A 23,218-nucleotide genomic window follows, 5' to 3' on the forward strand; every position below is an offset into this window, starting at 1 on the left:
TCCCCCAACCAATCAGGTCCTTTTCTGATCACATGCCTGCCCCGCTGTGAACTTACGATTATGGTTAGGCATAGGTGTAGGGGATATTTTGTAATATTTCATCCGACATTATATCCTAAGCATTTCCCCCCACTTTGTTAAACGCCTTATTAAGGATCATTTTTAAAGAGCGTGTCATGGTTCATCCGATCAATACACCCTAGACTAAGCCAGTTCTCTGTCATGGCAAATGACGTTTCCTAGTAATTGGCTGTAATACTTGCAGGTACTGGGAACATCTTTGTGCACAGTAATCTTCTCTTCTTGGGAAACCCTTTGGACATGTTCTCAGAAGATGGGTTATTGTGCCAACAGGCGTGGATTTATGGCTCCGCGACCCCAGATTGCCAAATCATGTTCAAATACTGTTGTTTATGTTGCCACCATCCACATGTGGATATGTCAGTTTCACCACAGCCTCATCCACACTGTGGGTTATTACTTTAAAATATTATGCACTGAGTAGTTGGATTATTATACGTTCAAAGATCATAATAATCTGGCCACTCAGTGTATATTAGAGACTCAGTGCATGAATTTGTGCATGGGTGGGGTCCAGCCAGCCTGGTCAGGGGGAGGGGACATGGGTGGTTGGCCAGCCTGCCTGCCGATCGAACTCCTGGTCCAGGGGACAATTTGCATATTAGTCTTTTATTATATAGGATATACACTGAGTGGCCAGATTATGATGTGTTCAGAGATCATTATAACCTGCCCACTCAGTGTACTTCAATAGATGCAATTGGTCTCTTGTTAAATTTATATGTTTGATCCTTAGTGAGGACAGATTTTATTTTTTATTGACTTGCTGACTGACTGTCTTTGGGAACCCTGGCCAGGTTCACTGCTCCTAGGTTGAGCCAGCCTTTATTTAAAAAGAGTGAGCTTCCAGACGGAGCCTTGGTGTGACATGTCCGTGAGCACACTGACTTCAGAGTCTGAAGGCTGGGATGAAGCACTGGGCTCCTTGCTCCCATCATCACACTGTCATGTGGAGTCTGAGCTACCTCTTTCTTTCTTTCTTTTTTTTTTTTTTTTTTTTAAATGTATTTTTATTGATTTCAGAGAGGAAGGGAGAGGGAGAGAGATAGAAACATCAATGATGAGAGAGAATCATTGATGGACTGCCTCCTGCACACCCCACACTGGGGATCAAGCCTATAACTAGGGCCCTTGACTGGAATTGAACCCCGGACCCACCAGCACTCTGTCCACTGAGCAAACCAGCCAGGGCATCTGAGCTACCTCTTTGCAGTCTCATGACTGCAGACTCCACACTTGTCCTCGCTCGTAGACTTGTCTGTTGGACAAAGCAGGCTCTTTCTCCAGAGAGCTTTGGGATGTGACTCTTGCAGCTATTTTGGGGTTTCCTAGCAATCAGACAAAGAAGAAAAGTCTCTGCAGGTTCCTGTTCAGTCTCGCTGCTGGTGGTGCTGTTTCTAGGTAGCTTTCTCTCTTGCTGCTTCGACTCACCACATCCTGGGGGGTCGCAGGCTCCTCTTGCTTTGCTTCACGCGGCTGTCGGTTGCTGGTGCCTTGGAGTGAGTCCTCGCCCAGCTCTCCAGCTGGGACCTTCCTCCCCAGGAAGGCCGAGGCTTGCTGGGAGAAGCCAGGATGTCCCTGAGGAAGCCTGAGGTTGGCAGCTCAGGGCTTGTAGACATGCCTTCAATCCAACACAGGGGGATAATTGGATTTCACTCTAGACTTACAGAATCTCACCTTCTTGTCTTCCTGAGGAAATCTTACTGGTCTTGTCTTCCCATCCTTATCTGGAACAGGACTCCCCTGTATGGGTGTTCTTCTTCTTCTTTTTTTTTTTTAATGATTATTTTTTTAGAAAGAGGAGAGGGAGAGATAGCAACATTGATGAGAGTCATCGGTTGGCTGTCTCCTGCATACTCCCCCCCCCCCCCATTTCCCTCCTCCCTTCACACACACACATACACACACACACACACATACTGGGAATTGAGCTGGCAACCCAGGCATGTGCCTTGACTGGGGTTCAAACCAGCAACCTCTTGGTCCATGGGACAGTGCTCAACCAACTGAGCCACACTGGCCAGGTCTTCCTTCATTCCTTCCTTCCTTCCTTTCTTTCTTAAAATAATATTTTAATTGATTTCAGAGAGAGGAGAGAGAGAGAGAGAGAGAGAGAGAGAGAGAGAGAGAGAGAGAGGGAGAGAGAGAGAGAGAGAGAGAAACATCAATGAGATAGAGAATCATCAATCTGCTGCACACCCCCTACTGGGGATGGAGCCCACAACCCCAGCATGTTCTCTGACTAGGAATCGAATCGTGACCTCCTGCTTCACGGGTCGACACTCAACCACATACAACACTGGCCAGGATGTACGACCTTCTGATGGTGGTACTGATGTTGCTTGCACCCCTCCCACACTGGGTTGTCTGCGTCTTCCTTGTTGAATAAAACCAACCTCAGTCACACTTCATGCCCTTCCTTAGAAATAGAGGAGGGTGCGTGGGGGGAGCAGGAGGGACCTGGGCAAAGGCCTCTGCTCTGAGGTCTTGCTGTTCACACAGGACTCAGCACACGGCACACATGCAGTTCGGGCTGTGTCTTGGGGACTCGCGGAGCCTCATTTTACCTGTCACCTGGGGACAGTACCACTGCCTTTCAGGATTAGTGATCACACAGAAAGGCCGCTGGCCCCCGGCACTGCGGAGCCTGGAGAGAACCGGCCGTTAGGAGCGGTTTCTGTGGGATCGATCTGTGCTCCGCGCTAGGGTTTCCTCGCTTTGTGTGTGCCAACTCTTGGGTGGACAGTTGGCCTGTGGTCACTCGAGAGCATCTTCACTTGGGAGAAGTCTCCTTCTGTGCCTCCCTCCCCGGGGAGAGAGAAAAACGACTGCATGGGTGGGGGTACATCGTGGGTGGATGGAGACTCAGGCGTCACTTTGGACAAGACCCGTCCGAGTGTCTGGGAGCTGTGGTTTCACCATCAGGAAGGGACTGGTTTCTCCTCCTCAGTCCCTCGCCTCTCTCGGGCCTAATGTTTGTGGGCCGATTCCTTTTCGTGCCTCGAGGGCCCCTCCTTCAGCCCCCACCCAGCTCTGGGAGGCCACTCAGGGGAGACTGGCCCTCGATGGGAAGTGGAGGGGTCACACTCCGTCTGCCTGGATTGCTTCTCCTCTTGACATCCCTGCTGGTCTTTAAACCAGGCTGTGAAGGCAAGGACTTAGGGGCCTCCATTTGGGGTGCCAAGCATCTGGGGTCACCACATGCCCACCCCCAGGGTGGGAGCCTTCTGCCCTGTAGTGTTAGACCTCAGAGGAGGTGCCCAGCGCCTCCAGCCTTGGGACTGGTGGGCTGTGTGTGGGCCAGGATTCCTCGCTGCACCCTTCTGCCGCTGCCCTGCTGTGTGAGTTCAGACCAGCCCCTTGGTTTCTGGAGGCCTCATTTTTTTCTTTATTAAAATGAGAGCTCGGACGTTTGACGTTATCATACTTTCCTAAAGCCCTCAACCCCCTTGGGCATAACTGACATCTATGAGCAGGCCGTCTACAGATAGTGGTTCTAGGGGAGCTGTTAGGGTTACAATGGAGCAATGGCCCTCTGCTGCCCCCCTCCCTCTCCCCAGCTCCCCCCAGGAGGGGCCTCACAGGAGATGCTTGAGCAGCTGGAGACCAGCCTTGGGTGGTCTTAGACCTGGAGCCTATGATTGAACAGCACCTGCATCTGCTGTGAGCACCAGCTACGTGTCCCGTGCGTGGCCAGGCACTCTGACAGGCCGAGGCTTGGGGAGGTGGCTCTACCTAGCCCAGGTCACACAGGAAGGAAGGGGCGGAGCCTTCGACCGAGCCCAGGGTGCTCGGCTGCAGAGTATTCTGCTCCGCTGTTAGCGTTACTGCCTCCCTGTGACTTGGGCCTCCAGTCGGACCCCGGGCACCGTGCTGGCCCTGGAAATCGGTTCTTTGACTTGTCACCGCCGAAGACCCCAGCATTTAGCCATTTAGATGCTCCCAGTTCAGGGATGGGTAGTCATCAGCCAAAGGCATGTGTTTTCTACTATTTCACAAATCATGTCTGTGACATCAGGTGTCATCCTTGTTCCAGGCACACTCTATCCCTTTCCCTCTGTCCTCATCACTTCCTCCTGTTTGCACAAACACCAGGCTCCTGTTTATCCCCCTCACCCTCAGCACTCCCGTGTCCTGGGCATCGCCCTCAGAAATGAGGGCACTGGGTGGGCGAGGCAGGTGCCTGAATGAGGTGGCCCCCAGGGTACATACGTTCCTGAGGGGGGCTGAGGCGGGGTCTGAGGGTTGCCCAGGGTTGATTCTGCTGTTGAATGGAAGCTCTGGGCATGTCCCCAAGTCCCCGCCCCCCTGCAGGAGCACAGCAGATTAGGGGTTCCAAGCACCTGGCCAAAACCTAAGGGAGGGATGATGTAAGGAGTCTTCATCAGTTCTGAAGCTTAGCTCACCAGCTGTCCCCTAGCCCCTCTGTTCCATGACCCTGACGACTTCCTTTCACTGTTCTTCATGAGCGGCTTAGCTGTCATCTTCATCGCCAGTGCTTCTTGAGAACTGTGATAAACACTTTATGTGGTTGCATGGCTTAACCTGTACCCAGATTCCTTATCTCTCGCTTATTGCCGGGCTGCTGTAGACAGGACGTCTTCCTCTCGTTGTCCATTCACCCGTTCATCAGCTGATCGCTCAGCAGCTGTTCTCTTCAGCTCTTCTCCTTTAGTGGGTACTGGGGAATGTGAGCCTCTGTCTTAGGGATCTTGGACTAATATGCACACATTTAAAAAAAAAAAAAAAAAAAAAAAAGAAGAAGGTATTTGTGGCTTCCCGGTTCTCATCCATCAATCATAGTGGCCTTGAACTCGGGCTTCAGCCCCATGGTCAGGAGGGCGCTCCCCGGAAGCAGTTTCCATCTAGAACCGGTCTGATTGCCACCCTGGTCCAAGCCCCTTTATCCTGAGGGCACGGGGCCTGAGCATCACTCAGAAGCACCTTCTACTTGCTGGTTGGGGAGCAGGTGCTGAGAAGCAGATTAGTAGGCCGGATGTTTATGTGATGCCTTTGGAATCCAAGTCGGTGAAACGGAGGGAAAAGAGATCAGGACGAGGAAGAAGGAGAAGTCTAATTGTGACAATGCCCCCCCAACAAAGGCCCCAGCCAACCTCATGGGAGACCTGGAGCTGGAATGGCCCTTCAGAATTTTCCAGAACTGAGACGAGGTTTGGTCCATCATTATATGTGGGCTTCCCTGGAGGGATGCTCGGGCTTGAGCAAGGTCATTGTCTTGAAGGTCATCATCCGCCAGCACGGCCAGCCGCTGCTCTGGAAGGTGGCTGGACGGATATGCCTGCGTGATCACCATGTTATCCCTGGCACCCAACATGCAGTAGGCACCCTGGATTTTGGGGGATGGGGTGCCTAAGCTTTATGGTAGCAGCATAGTTAATTCATCCAGCACATACTTACTATTTTTTAGCGATGATTTTTTTTTTTTTGAGCTTTTCTCATGTAGGGAGTGTTCACCATTGGCTTCCTGGAAGAGGCGCCCTTCCTTCTGGGGGCGTGACTTCCTGGTGGTTGGCCCTGGGCCAGTGTTTCCTTGGCTCCCTAGACCATGACTCACCGAGATGGAGAGCGAATGGGCAAGGGATGTTTTTCTCGGGGAGGGGACTCTCCCTGCAGCCACCCGTCGGTGCACCTGTCCGTGGCAGGAAATTCCCTGCTCGGCTTCTGCTTGCTGACTGACGTCTCAACTCCCAGGAGCCTGGAACTTCCCCCGGGGTCCCGGGGCCCAGCGATGCTACATCAGCTCAGCGATTGGAAAATTGGAGACACCGCTCTCTTGACTGAAAAATACACGTTTTCTCCTCTCTGAGTCACCCCAAATCCACAGCCCGGGGTCTAAGCAACCGCATGGTCGCCCCCACCCCCTTCCTGTATGCAAATGAGCTGTCACTGCAGTTCAGGAAGTAGAGACTGAGCAGAGAGGAGATAGAATCAGAGATTTCCAGATCTGAGAGACCCAGCCATTGCCGGTCCCACCCCCCCTTCCTCTGCATGGGGCCTGCGTGGGGAGGGACTGCTATGGACGGTCATCCCTCGGCCTGGATGTGGGCAGAAGGGCAGGCGCTGGACTCTCTCTCTCTCTCTCTGCAGAGCGTCTGCCCGCACAGTTCACGGTGCCGCCAGCCCCTCACCTCCGCACCGGGCCAACCAGGACGGTGCCTGTGACGAGGCTGGCGTGTGGCGAGTTGTTTACAGACCTGGGCCGGCAGGAAGGGAGGTGGTGGGGCCGCTTCACCAAGGTGACACCCCCAGGGAAGGAGGGGCCGTGGGAGGACGCTTGCGAGGGAAAGTTACATGTGAGTGGAGGCGCAAGAAGGAAAGTTTGAGGTGGAGGTGAGAGGCCTCCACGCCGTCGCATCCTCTGTTTTGATGGGAGGCTCGGCCACGCACGTCATGGTTCACAGAGCATTTTCCTGCGTGTTCACGCCTTCAGTCCCCACAAGGTGCAGCTGGTGGATGGGGTCTCACCCACAGGTACAGCTGCGAGGGGATCCAAGTCCTTTCTTCATGGGACAGTGGTGGGGCCTCACCTGCCTCCTGGGGGAAGGGAAGGGTGTCGGAGCCCTGTTTGTCTGCGGGGCTAGACGGCTGCCCTCCTCGGAGAGCACTTTCTAACCACCCTCGGCCTTGGTTCCTCTGGCTGTGCCAGGGCTGGTAAGAGTCCCGCCTGCCTGCTGGGGTGAGGTAGGGATGAGAGCACACCCAGTTCCTGCGCACACGGCGTCAGAGAACTGTGCCAGGTAGGGTTCCAGGCACACACATACACACACACACACACACACACACACACAAGCACAAATACACACACACACAGGCACACACGCCATTATTTCTGAGCCACTTGAGAGTAAGTTGTGGACATGCCCTTTTGTCCCTAAATCTTCTCCAACTCAGGCAACGGAGTGTTGCTTCAACTGTGTTATCTAATCCGCAGGCCACACACCATTTCACCCGTTGTCCCAGTAAGGGCCTCTTGGGTTTTCCTGGTGCCAGATCCCTCTGCACTCAGTGGCCGTGTCTCCTTATCCCGGAGAGCGGTTCCCGGGCCGCTCCTGACCTTGACATTCCTGAGGCGGGCCGGCCGGTGGCTCTGGGGAACATCCCTCCCTCGGTTCGGGCTGGGCTCTCCATCTGGGAGGCGCACACTGTACCGCGCGTTTCACTCCGTGTCCTGCGATCCCGGGTGGTCCAGGGTGGCGGCTGGTCCCTCCCACGTCGCGTCCACTAGCAAACTGGGGCCTAAGGAGGTCAAGCAATTGGTCTCTGGCCGCGTTCCCAGGAAAGGGCCGCGCTGGGGTTCCAGGCCAGGATTATCTGGTCTGCCTGCCCCTCAGTGGGAGTGATGGCGGCTGTGAGACCCCAGGAATAACAGGTATTAGCCAAGCCCTTGCTGTGAGCCGGGCATTGGTCGAAGCATTCTGAGGGGACTGCTCTGACTGGCCCTGGTTTACAGGTGAGGATCAGAGAGGCCTAGTGGCCAGCCCAGGTGCACAGCTGCTGACGGGACGAGCTGTGCCCCTGACAGCCTGTGTCCTGGGTTGGCACCTGTTTCCTGTGCACGTAGGCCTGTTGGATCTCAGCGTCCGGGCAGCACGTAAGGCAGGCTCTGCTGACCCCGCAGTGTGTGTCCTTCCCTAGGGCCTTTTCTGGGGGAGCGAGCGCACCCCAAGGCTGGGGCTGCCCCCAGGGTCTTCCTTGGGCGACTCAGGAGGGGGCCCAGCCTGCCCTCTGCTCCTCAGGTGCCTTCATCCACCTCCGTGGTCTGTCGGCAGCAAGCAGCTGAGGTCTGAATGGTTTCCAGGTCAAGAATCCTGCGGGGAGGACGGCACTTCCGTAACCTGAGTTAGCACTCCGTCTTTCATCGGACGGCGGCCTCAGTCTGTTCTGCCGAGCAGCCCAGGCCCCTGCCTGTGGGGCCGCCGGTCTTGGCTGTTCAGTGTCCACTGGCCCCCCTGCCGAGGTGGCATGAGGGTGCCATTCAAGGCCACGGCCCCGAGGATGAGGCAGCCTTGCCCACCGCCGCGCTGGTGATTGACAATTCAGTCCCGTATGTCACCTTCTCCTGGGAGAAAAGGAGCTGTCACCACCCTGCCTTTCGGGGCGTGGGGAGGGATAGAACAAGGAAGACCCTGCAGAGCGAGAAGGATCCCTGAACTCAATGGCCAAGGGGCCTGGGTCTGGGCCCCCCTCCGCCTCTCTCCGCCTGGGTTCTTGGTGTGTGTGGGGGTTCTAGCTAAGTCTACCTGTCAGCATCCTGAGAAAGCCCGGGGTCCCCTGGTTCAGGTGCAAGGGCAGGGTTTGTCTGTCGGCCACAGAGCAGGGGTCTCCCTGTCCCAGGGCAGCGTGGCAGGGGGGGCTGGCCCTGGGAGCAGAAGCCTCGGGCCTTCAGGCTCAGGCCTGGACAGGCTGCGTGTCGCCCCCCCTCTGCTCCCTCTGCCGCTGGGCTGTCTGGATCACAAGGAAGAGGGGCCCAATTCGTCCTGCCCCTGCGCTGGGCCGTCTCTTCCTCCCCTGGCCTGTCCCTATGGGTGGGGAGCCACCCGGCAGGCAGCCTGCCAGGCGCGGGGCATCGCCGTGGGGCGGCGACCTTCCCGCTCTGACCGCCCTGGCCGCTCGGGCCCGCCTCCTGCGCGCTGGCAGCAAGCCTCCGGCTGGGCCCGCTCCCGGGAGAAACTTAGAAATGTTAGTTCCCTAATTACCACGGAACACTGCTCCGTGGTTTCAGACATTAATTAAAAACATTAATCGACTTGGCTGCCTTGGAAGGTTTTTTGTGTGTGTTTTTTTCCCCCCCAGAAGGAGCTGACTTTCTGGGTTGTGGCTGCCCCCCTTACAAGGAGGTGGGGGTGAGCTTGCAAACCAGTGATCCGGCCACACATTGGGGGGTGTCAGGCAGCTCCTCGGCCTCTCTGAGCTTTCCTTTCCCGTCTGTGAAATGGGCACGACCTCCTGACCTCCTGGGTCATCGTGGGTGCTCCGCGAGGTCCCGGAGGACAGTCCTCAGCAACGTGTCCTGTCCGGGCCGCTTGTCCGTGGCCCTGCCCTAAGGATTTGCCACGTGCCTCTCGCACCTTCAGACTCTGGCGCAAGTCCCGCCTGCATGGCGTCGTGCGGCCGGCCTGGGAGCTGGCAGGGCTGCCATGGGCTCCATCCTGCAGATGAGTGAATCGAGAAGGAGGGTCCCTCCAGGCCTGGAGCCGAGGCCGGCGGCCACAGACCCCAGACTTCGGCTCCGTTCTCACTGGCTTCTACTCCTGCCCCTGTGTGTCCTGTGTCCTGAGCCACGGCGCTGACCCCGGCACCGCGGGGACACGGGAAGAGGGGAGACCTTCTCCCTCCTTCTGGGGAGGGGACCAAGAGTGAAGGCCGGGCACTTGCCCCATGGCACTGGCCCCGGTGTATGCCAATCTCGGACGTGCCTAAGCGTTGTCACCTGCCGGGCCCCGCGCTCAGCGGAGCAGAGGTTCTGCTGTGGGAACCGACCTTTCCGATGAGGAACGGAGGCTCAGAGAGCCGCTTGCTCGGGCTCCTAAAATAAGGTGACCAGATCGTCCAGGTGTTGGCGGGACAGTCCTGATTTCTAACAATTTTTCCCGCATCCTGCGGCATTTTAAAAAAGTCCTGATTTTTTGGAAAGAATCTTTCCAATGTTTCCAATCTTTCCAAACATCGGGATTTTTTTTTTTTTTTTTTTTTTTTTTTTTTTTTTTTTTTTTTTTTAAATGCGGGACGTGGGAAAAATTGTTAGAAATCAGGACTGTCCCGCCAACGCCTGGACGATCTGGTCACCTTATCCTAAAAGGACGTTTGTGGTGGAACTGGGATGCCAACCCGGGCAGCCTGACCAGGGACCCACAGTCAGGGGCTCCGCTTTGGGGTGATGAGGCCAGTGCATTTGACTAAGGAAAAGGCGCCTTTTTGTGGGGGGGGGGGGGGGCGCGCATGAGGCCTGGGAGCGAAGGAGGCTGTCCACGTGGGAGGTGGGTGTGCCAGGAGGGCACCTTCCTGAGCTCGCTGTCAGCCGGGGGGCCTTCTCCGAGGGAGGAGGTGCCCCGTCTCCCGCTGGGAACCCGCACTCTGAGCAGCGATGGGTCCCACCAGCCCTTAACGGGGGGGGGGCTGCTGTAGGTACCCATGCCACTGACAATGACACTGACAATTGGAGGGAGAGGCCCCACAAAAGCACAGGACGGCACCGTTTTCCTGGAGGAGAGGGGACCGATGGTGGGGAGTTGGGGCCCCTGGGCCTCTGCCCCTGGGGCAAGGGCACGTCTCTGTTTCCAGAACGGAGGGCAGATCCCCCTCCGGCACGTGTCAGTCTTCTTTACTCTGAGCCCGTGCTCACGGGAGTCCCATCTGCTCGGTGATTTGGCTTCCAAGATGCTGTGGAGTTGGGGATGGGGCCGGGGGTGGGGGGCAGGCTGGAGGTCTGGCAGGATCCCTCCGTGGTGATGTAACTCTGTGGTTTCCTGGGGGTGCCCCACCACCCCTTGAAGAAGAGAAGTCCGTGTCAGACTCACCCGCGGAGCGCCTGGTCCTGCTCCCGGGGGTCTTAGGGGGTCCTCGCAGTGCTGATATGATCAGGGGTGGCCACCTCACCCCCGCTGGCCCCCTCCCGCAGCTGCCTCCGTGATCGGTTGGGATAAGAGGCCCGGGGGAGGCCGAGCAGCGGTTTGCTCCCTGAGTTATCCGCCATGTGCACGGATTGCGTGTTAGCCGATCGCAGTGTGGGGCCCAGATAAAAGTGACAGCAGCGCTAATCGGAGACAGCTTCCCCGGCTCCCACAGGCCCCGCCTCCTGGGGAATGCCGTGGGCATCTGGCACAGGCCGGCCTCCGAATGAAGGGATGCGAAGTTTCGCATCCCTGAGCCCCCCACCCAGCCAGAATTCCTGGAATCGGATGAACTCAAGCTTTAGGGGGGGAGGGGCACAGGATGGATGGGGGAGGCCAGGAGGCAGGAGCCCCCACCATCGGTGCTGGCCTCACCTCTCACGCGCTCTCTGACACTCGGAGCTATCAAAACCCCATCTCGTGGGACTCAATGGCTTCTTGTACTTAACTGTACATCACGGTACTTGACACGGCACAGTTGCTCAATAGATATCAGCTCTCCCACTGCTTCTCATTTAGCTCATAGTAAACAGGCACTTCTTATTTTGTTCTTATTTGTGTGTGTGTTTTTTGGGGGGAGGGTATTTTACATTATTTCTAGAGTAGAAGGGAAGGAGAGGAACAGAGAGAGAGAGAGAGAGAGAGAGAGAGAGAGAGAGAGAGAAACATCGACGTGAGAGAGATACATTGATTGGTTGCCTCCTGAATGCAGACGAAGTACATGCCCGTGACCGGAATCGAACCCCGGGATCCTTCAGGCCACAGGCCAACACTCTATCCACTGAGCCAAACCGGCCCGGGCGGGTGCTTGTGATTGTTTACGTGAATGAGGTTATCTCCTGTGGACACGGGTGCCAATCATCCTCTGTCCTCTCCGTGTCCGTCTGCAGAATCCTGGGACTTAGGAGCCTTTCGCCTGGACACACGCCTGTCCGCTCAGCACTCCGGAGGGTCCCGAGCGCCGGCCTTCCCTGACGCCTGGAGCTCGGAGGAGGGAGGTAAGGGACGGACCGGAAGCGACTTTCGGAATTGGTGATGTCTCACAACTCAGCGTGGGCTGTGGGTCTGCGCTTCTTGGCCTGGGCCGCTCTGCAGGGCTCGGGAATGTCGGCTTCGGTCACCTCATCCCGACACAGGGGCCTGGCTCTGCGATCGCCGGTACCGCGTGCCTCGGGAGCTCTCTCTCCTTCGGCCCCTCGTTGCGGAAGGAGCTCCCATTTCCGAAGTGGCGCCCGCTCCTTCCTCCCTCAGGGGGAGTAGGACGCTCTTGTGGTCCAGCTGAGACACGCGGGGGCCGCACCTGGGAGAGGATGGGAAGGCGCTGGGTTAGTAACCAGGTCAGACACCTTTTGTGGGGGGGCACCTGGATGATGTATTCCTCCTGCCCCACCTCCTTGAAGTGCCCGCTCCAGCCACGCCGGGTCGGGGGCTGCCCGCCCTGAAGGCTGGCAGTGAACGTGAAGGCTTCAGGCAGAGCCAGTCCCTCCGGCTCTTGCTCCTGGCCTCCCCTTGGGCAAATCACTCAGCCTTCCCAAGCCACACCGCCGGGCACTCTTTGCACCCCCTGATTTCCCGCTTCTGCGGTCAGACCCGGCTGCAGTGCGTGCCCCGCGGGACCTCCTGTGTGCGGGCTGCGGGCCTGGTTTGGCCCCCGAGCTCTCGGCAGGTCCCAGAGTTTGTTTCTGGAGCCCAGGCTCCGGACAGCGGCCTTTGGGACAAGCGTGGCCGCAGACCTGCGGCAGCCTTTTCTGGGGCCACACTCCCTGCAGCACCCCGAGGGCTGGACAAGCTGCTCCCGCTGCAGGGGGAGGGCGGGTGGGACTCCGGTGGCTGGGGCAGAGGATCCAGAAGCTGGAAGAATTGTCTCTAGGGTTGCACCCATGATCAGGGGGTTGGGGGGGGCTGCCTTCTGTGGATGGAGGTGAGGCATGGCAGGTCTGTTTGGGGGTGACGGGAGAGGAATTTCCCTGGAATTCGGCTGCTGGGAGCAGGCAGACCAGGGGCAGGTGCTGGATTCCAGGTGCACAGTCCTGAGCACGGCCGGGGCGGAGCTGGTCGGCCATGGGGGCTCTGAACCAGGACCAAGTCCTTGTCCGAAGGGCCCCGCACTCCCGCCTGCACCCCTGCCTGGAAAATAGCTCCCCTGGCTCCATGCCAGTGTGAGGGCACCCATACCTTCCCAGTGCGTGAGCTTGGGCCCTCTGACTCTTCCTGCCATGGAACAGAGGTGCCAGTAAACTGGATGCCACCTTAGCCCCGCCTCCTTCCCCTCCTACCCCCCTCTCCCTGCCACTCCACTCCCCCCCGGACCCTGGGCAAGCCCTCTACTGCTTTCTGTGCCCTCTTTTCTCAGCTGTAAGTCTGCCGGCCTCCACTCTGCCACCTGCTTACCTGTCAGCTCCTGGCCTGCTCAGGGTCGCTCTCTCACCCAGGCCCCTCCTCGGACCCGCACACCGGCTGGGCTTCTTCCCTTTGACCCCGTCACCTTGCTGTTGACTCCGACTCCGGAGGCCTCTCCTGGCTCCTGTCTGATCCTTGCAAGCTGCCACCCCCTCGGGCCTTGGTCAGAGGGCACTGGGCGGGCAGCCCCTGTCCACGGGGGATGGGAGCCAGCCCGGCCTCCAGCCCAGGCACCTGCGGACCGTCCTGCCTGCAGAGAAGGGGCGGCCCCCTCAGAACCCTGCATGGAAAGAAAGGGGCATGTCTTTTCAAGACGCCGCTGGCATTGGCCCACGCGATCGCCGCTTCTTGTGGTTTCGTATTGAGGTTTTTGGCTCGCTGCATCTGACCGGGAGTTTATTTTTAGCAGCGAAGGCAGTTCAATTAATGTCTGCCCTGCAGAGCGAAGGCAGAGGAGGGATACGCACGTGCAGGGGACACGGTGTCTGGCTTTGCTGCTGCTGATGGAGCTGCCCCGGCGGGTGGTGGCCGCCACGGGCGGACGCGGAGGCCGGGGGCGGAGGCCCGGCCGCCTCCGAAGGCGAAAACGTCTCTGCGTTTCCTCCCGGCCTCGGCTGGCCGCACGGTGAACGGCCGCCGCTCATCAGGGCTGATCCCTCTTATAATCAACATTGGAGCAAAGGCTGGACGTTGGGACCTCCAGCTCTTGTCCACCCCACCCCCAGCCCCCAGCCCCCAACCCCGGCGGCTTTCATTCCGTCTTCAGAAGCAGCATCCGACTTCTCCCTGGATCGGAAGTCTAGTCCTGAGGGCTAGTCTCTGGGTCTGGGCCTGGCTCCCGCCCCAGCTTTAGGCTGTCGGACAGGCACCCAGGACGTGCCCGGGGGAGGCTCCCTCGGAGGGACTGGACGCCAGGACCCCAGGTTTGGTTCCGTAAGGACGTCAAGGGCTTCTCCGTCTGCTCTGGGCAACCAGCAAGCACTGCTGGCTGCTGGGGACTGGATGGTTTATCTCGTTCTTTCTCGCCCTCTCTCTTCTCTCCTGCCTTTGTTTCCATGACTGTTTGCGGGGAGCCTGCAGCGTGCCAGCACCCGGGGTGCCTGGCATCCAGCGGAGAAAAGCTGCCGTTCAGGCTCGGAAGGATCCCCATGTGTGCTTGTGTGTCTCCTGCCGATCCCTCTGTTGAAAATGGCACCCCGGGTGACGGCAGCAGGAGGCGGGCCTTGGGGGGGTGAGCAGGTCCACGTCAGGAGGGCGGAGCCCCAGGGTGGGGTGGATGCCCTGCTACCAGGAGGCACCAGAGAGCAGCTTCTCTCTCATGTCCTCACGGTGAGGGCTCAGCCCAGGGCGTCTTTCTGCACGCCGGGGCTGGGGCTGCCCGCACCTTCGCGGAGGGCCTCCGGCCTCCAGAACCGGGGCCTCTGATACCTTCACACAGCGGCCTGGGCACGACCCCGGACTGTGCCGATGGATGGATTGGAGCCTCCGGGGGGCGTTAAAGGGACCTCCTTGCTGGCTGTGATGGAGCTCAGGTTCCAACAGGCACCCTCTGCCTCCAGGCACCCAGACCCGCACCCCAGCCCACCCTTATCGCAGGCGGATCTGGACTGTCCTTGCTGCTCCTCACCCCTCCCTCCTTCCTCCTTCTCTCCCTCCCTTTCTCCTTCCCTCCCTCCATCCCCTCTCCTCCTCTCCTCTCCTCTCCTTTCCTCTCTTTATTCTCTGCCATCTCCCTTTCCTCCTCTCCCAGCTTTTTTTTTTTTTGGAAAATGAGGTCAGTGTTTGGCCTCAAAGACTTCTAGGGGCATGTTTCTGCTGTTGCAGAGCATGGGTACCCTGGCTTCATGCCCGTGAGCAGTCAGATGGGGGACCTTTAAACATATTGGGCTAAGGAAAAGTTTCATAAAAATAGGAAAAAGATAAAGAAAACCCAACGTAAGTGCCGTCTTCCTGAGCTTGCCTCCTCCCTGAGTATCAGCTCTGCCCCTGTGGGAAGGGAGGGGATGAGAAAGTGACTGGCCGTTGGGGGCGTTGGGGTGGGGGTGGGGGTGGGGGCCACACGGGGCACCTAGAGGAGCCCCGAGCTCAGGTCTCCACTTTTGCCACTGTGCATGCCCAGTTCAAACAGCACAGTGGCCAGCTCAGCACTGGGAGGCAGGCTCTTGGCCTCCGATCCCTCCTCTGCAGAGCTGGCTGATCTGAGAGCCAAATGACATGATTGTCTGTGAATCCTCCAGGACGCACACCTAAGAGGCTCCACCAATGGGCGCTGAGCTGACATGCACCAGCCGTTTGCTCCGGGTCTTTGAACCTGATCCGCCCGCCCCCCCCCCCTTCACCCCCCAGCTATAATTGAAAGCAGGGGACTGGATGGCCGCCACGGTCCCTCCCAGCTTACACATTTCCCACGTGTGCCAACTTCTTTTTCGGGCCGCTACAATATTTGAGGGTTTTTTTTTTGGGGGGGGGGGGGACTGTGAAAGATAGTCACCAGGAGGAACAGAAATCGGAGGAAGTATTCCAGATGCCATTGCTATTTACCTCTATCCCTACACTTCCACCCTGCGACACCCATCCTTCACACACCGTTTACACACAAGCTTTACTTTTACAACAGTTTTAGATTTTACTGAAAAAGGGTGAACCTAGTTTAGAATGGCCCCTTATGCCCACATCTAGTTTTCCCTACTACCACCGTCTTAGATCCGTGCAGACCATTCTTATAAGGAATGGCCAATATTGAAGCATTGTTATTAACTCCAGTTTTTACTTAAAAAAAAAAAAAAAAAAAAAAAAAAAAAAAAAAGGTTTCCCTAGTTTTTATCTGATGCCTTTTTCTGTCCCAGGATCCCATCTAGTCACGATGTGTCCTCAGGTTCCTCTTGGCTGGACCAGTTTCTGGGATGCTCCTTGTTGTTGACTGGAGGAGTACTGGCCGGTGCTCTGTAGGTTGCCTCCTATGAGTGTTTGTGTGTGTCTTCCTCGTGACCCTGGGATGATGGGTTTGGAAGGAAGAGCTCACAGGTCAAGTACTGGTTTCATCCCCTTGTGTCAAGGCTCTTTCCTGTCAACACAACGGACCACGATTAATGTTCACCTTGACTCCCTGGCCGTGGTACTAACCATAAAGGTACTCTCCCCGCCCCCACCCCCTTCCTTATGCTTGGAAGGATATCACCATATACCGCCCACACTTAGGGCCGGGGCTTATGCTCCCCTTGACTGAATAATCTACACACACTATTTGGAATTCTTATTCCTGTGAGATTTCTCTCCTCTCGCTAATTTCTTTATTTATTTATATCAGTATTTAATTGCTGAGTATTTATTATATAATCCACATATTATAATCTAATATCACTTATTTTATTGCTTATGTTTTTCCAGCTTTGGCCATTGAGAGCAATTTTGGTTGGCTCCTGTGTCCTTTTGATATACGTGTGTGTGTGTGTGTGTGTGTGTGTGTGTGTGTGTTTCTTTTTGAGCACTTTCTTACTTCCTGGCGCTCTAAGATGCTCCAGGCTCATCTTGTGTGTTACTTGACCCCAGACGTAGAATTGGCCCATTTCTGGTACTCTGTGTGTTTTTTGTTTTTTTTTAATTGATTTTTTACAGAGAGGAAGGGAGAGAGATAGAGAGCTAGAAATGTCGATGAGAGAGAAACATCGACCAGCTGCCTCTTGCACATCCCCTACCGGGGATGTGCCCACAACCAATGTACATGCCCTTGACTGGAATCGAACCTGGGACCCTTCAGTCCACAGAGTGACGCTCTATCCACTGAGCCAAACCAGTTTCGGCTACTCTGTGTGTTTCATTGGAGAAAGGTTTCAGAAACCAACGTCTGTGTGCTGGACGGGCTCATTGCTCCTGGGGTATCATTGTCCTCGGCCTCTCAGCTCATAGGGCAATGAAGTATATGTGTGTGTACTAACTCATTAATACACATGTACATACATCTTTCCATTGTCCGTCTACAGCTATATCGAATGAACCCTGAGTCCCTGCGCATGTCCCAACGCTCATCCATTACCACACCCCACACACTTTTGAACAGACTTGGTTTTTCGCCCACGTTGGTTGGCAAGAGGAGCTGATGAATGGCGAGGTCCAAAGGCCACGTGGGTTGAGAACCCTGCACTTTCCCCTGTGGGCAGTCTGGTCTCGGGAGCAGAAGTCAAGATGAACTGGACACAGCGGGACAGACACACTCAGCTACGTGTGCCGCCCGGAAGTGCTTGCAGATTGCTCATAGGCCACGTGTGCCCTTCCTGGCCTCTTCGCCTTCCTCTCTCCTGTGGGAAGCTCTCCCTGTGGCTCCTCCTCTCCCATGTCACCCAATGACATACCCTGCCCCCCACCCTACACTCCTGGAGCCCCCTGGACTTACCCCATCAGAAATGCACCCTCCTTTAAAAAACATTCTCTGCTTGTCTGTTGATCCCGTGTGGATATCAGCTGGGCAATGTCTCTCATTCCTACCTCGCTCCCCAAAAAACAAGGAAATTCCATTCATTCAATTTTGGACTTTGGGGTGGGGGGCGGGATAATGCATTGGACAAGACACATGCCTTCTTTTTTTTTCTTTTTCTTTTTTTTAATATATTTTATTGATTTTTCACAGAGAGGAAGAGAGAGGGATAGAGGGTTAGAAACATTGATGAGAGAGAAACATCGATCAGCTTCCTCTTGCACACCCCCTACTGGGGATGTGCCTGCAACCAAGGTACATGCCCTTGACTGGAATCGAACCTGGGACCCTTCAGTCTGCAGGCCGTTGCTTTATCCACTGAGCCACACCGGTTTCGGTGACACGTGCCTTCTTAGAACATGACATGCACTGAGTGCACATGAAGGAGAACCTCTACCTGATTTCCCTTCCAGTCGGGAGTGATCAGGTTCAGCAGCCAACAGGGGCCATGCAGGCAACACAAACCGCAGGGGCTGGCGGCGAGCTGGACGGCATGCAGGGCTGGTGAGGAGCCAGGACACCTGGCCAGGGTCCTGCCTGGTGGCCCGGAACCTGTGCAGGACTAGCTGCCCGTAAACTTGACCGTTGCCCCTGTGCACGCCCAGTTCAAACAGTACCGTGGCCAGTTCGTGGCCACCCATGATGGCCCTGAAGGATCCCTGGCCCAGGGTGGCCAGACCGGATTGCTCTGAGGGAGAGCGGGAGCTGGGGGGAGGGGAACGGTCTTGCCCCTTCGCCTTCCCTTTTGCCTCCTGTGCCCGACACGGTCACTGTAGCAACCCTGCTTCCCCTGGCAGCCGCCCTTGGCCCCGAAAGCAGCGGCCGCTTCCAGTCTGCAGGCTTGGTTTTGTTCCCGCTCTGGGAACCGGCTTTGTTGGCTGCTCTCAGCCAGGATGCCCCCAGCGGGGCCCTGCAGGATCCTCCCGGCTCCTCAGCGCTGACCGCCTCTCTGCACCCCCATCCCTGGACGGCTGTGCTCACTCAGCGCGGCCCCCCGGCTTCTCCACGCCCGGGGTCCCCCTTCTGCCCTTTCGGTAAACGGCTCCTTCTTTATCTGAAACTCCGCCTGGGGCAGCCTCCAGCGTGTTTCCTCTTCCTGATGAACGCACACGGCGTGTCTCGGTATTTCCTAGCCCCTCTCCTCTGCTCAGGGGAGCTTGAAGCAGGCTTTCCAGGCTGGCCACAGCCCCCCGCAGCGCCTGCCAAGAAGTGGGGGGCTCCTTGCTGCTGACACTCGCTGCCTGCCCATGATCGGGGTGGCGGGGGGGGGGGGGGTCCCCAGGGCTGCACAGCCAGCTGCCCGTGGTGGCGAGGCTCTGGGTTTTCCACGATGAACGCGGGTCCCCTGGGTGGGCCAGGCACCCGGGTGTCTGCAGGGGCGCGTGTGTGTGCCCATGCGGAGTGGAAACAGGCTTGTCAAAATAACCCGGGCCCGCGGGCGGGCAGGGGGAAGTGAGGCTGCAGGGGGAGCGCGTGGGCCCGGTGCTTCTTGGGGGGTTTCCTCTGCCCGGGGCGCTGCAGAGGCCGCCCCGGGGTGCACACCTGCCACCCTTCCCAGCCGACCCGGCTGCTCCCTCAAGGCTGTGTCTGTGTCTGTGGAGCCAGCACAGCTCTGCTGCCTTCATCTCCCCTTTTGCCTCCGACCACTGTCTGAAGTCACCTCTCCGAGCAGGCATGGCGGCCAGAGTCTTGCTGTCACCCCCAAGACCGAAGCTCGACGTTTCCCAGGGTACGATGTCATAAAGCGTGATTGCCCTCAGGGTCACGGCTGATAATGCTCCCCTGAGTCAGAGACAGGCTCCGGTTCGTGCATCCCGTGCTCCACATTGGCTCTGAGCTGCTGTCGGAGGGCTGCACTGCTGGTCTATATGAGCGTGTGAGGCTGCCGTAACAAAGATGCCCCACGTTAGCTGGCTGAAAACAACGGAAATTTGTTCCCCGTGCAGTTCAGGAGGCCAGAAATGGCATCAAGGCGTCCACAAGGCCACACGCCCTCTGCCAATTCTAGGGAAGAATCCTTCCTGTCCTGTCTCCGAGCCCTGGTGGTGGCTGGCAGGGCTTGGCCCGCCTTGGCTTGTATTGGATCACACCAACCGCTGCTCCCCTCCCCACGTGACCTTGCTTCTTGTGCGTCTGTGTTCCCGTTTTCCTCTTCTTCTAAGAGTGAGGTCCACCCTGATCCAGTAGGACGTGGTCCTCACTTGATGACCTCTGCGAAGACCCCATTGCCAAATGAGGTCACCGATGTTGGGGTCTTCTTCGGGGGGCACAGTATCACTCATCCACAACAGGGTGGAAGAAGATGTTACCACTTCTGTTTCTGTTTGCTTTTCCTCTTTTATAAAGCGCCTTACATTTTATCTCTTTTACAATAATGTAGTCATGCATGTGCATTATAGTAAGGGTGATTTTCTGCAACATTTTGATCATTGAATGGTGAATAGATAAGCTATCAATAATGGAGAAATCACAAGGTCATGGGAACTCACTGTCTTTTATAACTCTTCTTTGATAGTGTGAAATTAGCTGAGACCGGTTTGGCTCAATGGATAGAGCGTCGGCTTGGGGACTGAAGGGTCCCGGGTTTGATTCCGGTCAGGGGCATGTACCTTGGTTGCGGGCATATCCCCAGTAGGGGGTGTGCAAGAGGCAGCTGATGTTTTATCAATGTTTCTAACTCTCTATCTCTCACCCTTCCTCTCTGTATAAAATCAATAAAATATATTTTAAAAAAAGACAGTGTGAAATTATTAAAAAAAATTAAGACATTTTAAAGACAAATAGCAAGATGGGTTTCTGTATACATCGACGTGGAAAGGTGTTCATCGCCAGCTAATCAGAGAAGAGTTGCAGGACCTTTGTGTGGAAGTGGCCCGCTCTTGTCAAAAGTAGGCAGAACATTCGAGCAATAGGCTCGCTCCTCTGCACACGGGGGAGATTCTGAGAAAGGTATGCCCTTCCTGTTAGCAGACCTTTCCGGGAAGTGTGGTTGGAAGGTGTGAGAAAGTGGGAGTTTTTAGTGGGTAATTTTTGTGTTAAAAGAGCATCTTTCACTCGGCGAGGGGAAGCGTAGTGCGCGTGTGGTTTGTGTGTGTGGATGTGCGGCTGCACACGCGTGTGGAGGGCCGATGTCTCCGTCCGACTCACTTTCTTGCTGTCCTGGCTGCACCGGCAGTGCCCCGGGCACGCTCTCACCCGGTGGGAACTCACCATTGTTTCCCCGCACATCCGCTTCCCCATCCCTGGTGCCCGGGAGCTGTACACAAAGGTGGCCTGCAGCCTGGCCGGCTGGCAGCGGCTCCAGGTGACTCATCTTCCTTTAGCTAAGGGAGCTGGCAGCTGCTCGCCCTCAAAAACTCCAGGGAGAACGGTATTCCTAAGCGGCAGCCTGGTGGTCTCCCCAGAGAGGGATGCACCTTGGAGATTTGCCAAGTGACAGTCCCCATATTGGCCCCTCTCGGGAGCCATCGCTCATTAAGAGGTGCCCAGTTCATTAGTGAATCGTCATCAGCCCCGCCCGGGGTATTTTCACGATCACTTAGGCTTTTGGAGTGAAGGTAACAATTCCATGTAGGTGGGTTTATTTTTAAGGATAGGTCTATTTTCCCATTTCAGAGCAGGTATTTTTCAGATCCAAGGAGGGAAAAGCAGGAACAAATGTAGCATCTCTTTTTTAAAATACATTTTTATTGATGAGAGAGAGAGAGAATGGAGAGACATTGATTGGCTGCCTGCTGCATGCACCCTGACCAGGGATCGAACCCGCAATCTGGGTATGAACCCTGACCTGCAATAGAACTGTTGTCCTGGCCTGCATGAGATGATGCTCAACCAACTGAGCCACACTGGCCAGGGCTCAATGTAGAGAAGATTGGAGGCGAGTTGGGAGGTAGAGGCGGTCAGGATGCTGTGGAATGTGTAGCAATGGTCCTAATTCGTGCCTGGACATGGGGGAGTAATGGTTACTCCTGCCTTATTTCTTTATTTTACACACCCGATGTCCTGCACTTAGGGTATTTAACTTAACTGTTCACCCTCAGTATCCTCTGCAATCATTGCTTTGGGCTTGGGACATTTGTTTTGATCATTTTTGTAGTCCAGTTCATTCTCCTTCCCTCTCTCCCTGCATCCCGCCCTCCCTTCCTTTCTTTCGTCCTTCCTTCCTCTGGCTCAGTTCATTTCAAGCAGCACATCCTGAGAGTCTGGGTCATACAAATGAAAAGACCTTTGCAGAGCACCTCCCAGTCTTCTGGGAGAGAGTGTCCAGGCACACGTAGGTTAGGACCATCTCCGCTGCTGTCCTACCTACTGGTTCCGTAAGGAATGGGGACCCAAAGAGTGGTGGGCCCTTGAAAATGTGTCGCCTGAAATAAACATGTCTCTGGCTCTCATTAAAACTAGTTTTTCAAGAGGACACACAGTAGGTCTGCCATCAAATGTATGGAGAGTAGCTGGATAGACCATCTTTCCTCTGATAGTTTGTCCTCATCCCTAAACATAAGGGTAGCTAGTGTTTGTTTTTTAATATATATATATATATATATATATATATATATATATATATATATATATATATATATATAATTTTAGAGAGAGAGGAAGGGAGCAGGATAGAGAGATAGAAACACCAATGAAAGAGAAACATTGATTGTCTGCCTCCTACACACTCCCTACTGGGGGTGGTCAAGCCACAACCCAGGTATGTGCCCTGACCGGAGATTGAATGGGTGACCTCTTGGTTTCTGGGTTGACACTCAGCCACTGAGCCACACCAGCTAGATGGTGGCTAGTGTTTTGAAACGGTCCATCAGTCTAGAGTCCTGTGATGGGAGCTGTCTCATTAGAGCTGCCCAGGAAGGTCACTGCTTCTCAGCGTCCCCAGGTTCTCGCCGTCGCTGGAGGCTGACTAATTATGAGCGGGGAAGTGAGGGCCTTGAAACGCCCCTGTCTGCACGCACAGCCTCACTGTCAAAGCCAGGACTCATTTCTGATAAGTCCTTTGGCTTCTGTGAAGCAGCCTGGCCATGCCTGGTGGTGGGGATGGCTCAGAATGAACGGAATAGAAAGCAGACAGGAACAGGGTTGGAGGGGGCTAGTGGGGTCTCAGGGGGTGGAGGAAAATTTTTATTTTTAGCTCATTTCCAAGTAACGAGAAGGCTGGGTGTCTGCTGCTCTCTCTGAGTTGTTCTCGGTTTCCACGAAAGTGAAGTTCGGGCGGACGGGGCCTGGCTAAGAAAAGGGACAGCGGGCAGGAAAGCGGATGACAAGTGGGACGTGGTAATTTCTAGAGTGCTGGTACTTTTCAGAGTGTTTCCCTTCACCCTTCTTCCCTGGACCCTCAGAGCGCGTACAGAGCTCTCTGGGCAGTCGCCGGGCAGGATGGGAAGAGCACAGGCCTGAATCGCTACCCAAGGAGCTGGTGGGCATCGGCACCTCACGCATGGCCAGTGCCACTCTGACCGGTCCAGTCTACCCCTTGGCATCTCAGCGTCCCCCTCCTCAGCGTCAGCCACACACGGGGGACTGCTGCGTTCAAGCAGCTCTAGACGCCGGAACAAATCATCCTCAGTGTTTAGTAGCTCAGCACGGTTGTCTATTTCTCTCTTTTTTAAAAGTGTATTTTTATTGATTTCAG

At 56.0% G+C, this 23,218-nt stretch overlaps 1 long non-coding RNA gene across 4 annotated transcripts in view; it reads left to right on the forward strand.

Moving 5' to 3' along the window:
• The window catches only part of LOC311612047, a 531,826-nt gene that overhangs the window by 208,113 nt on the left and 300,495 nt on the right, over nucleotides 1-23,218 (forward strand). For all 4 annotated transcript variants that reach the window (XR_014793198.1, XR_014793199.1, XR_014793200.1 and 1 more), the window contains one exon: nucleotides 11,603-11,710. This is a non-coding gene — a long non-coding RNA (uncharacterized lncRNA). The remainder of the gene's footprint in view (nucleotides 1-11,602; nucleotides 11,711-23,218) is intronic.

Source organism: Pipistrellus hanaki, assembly GCF_964339955.1.
Source record: "Pipistrellus hanaki genome assembly, chromosome: 17".
In the NCBI taxonomy this organism is placed as follows: domain Eukaryota; kingdom Metazoa; phylum Chordata; class Mammalia; order Chiroptera; family Vespertilionidae; genus Pipistrellus; species Pipistrellus hanaki.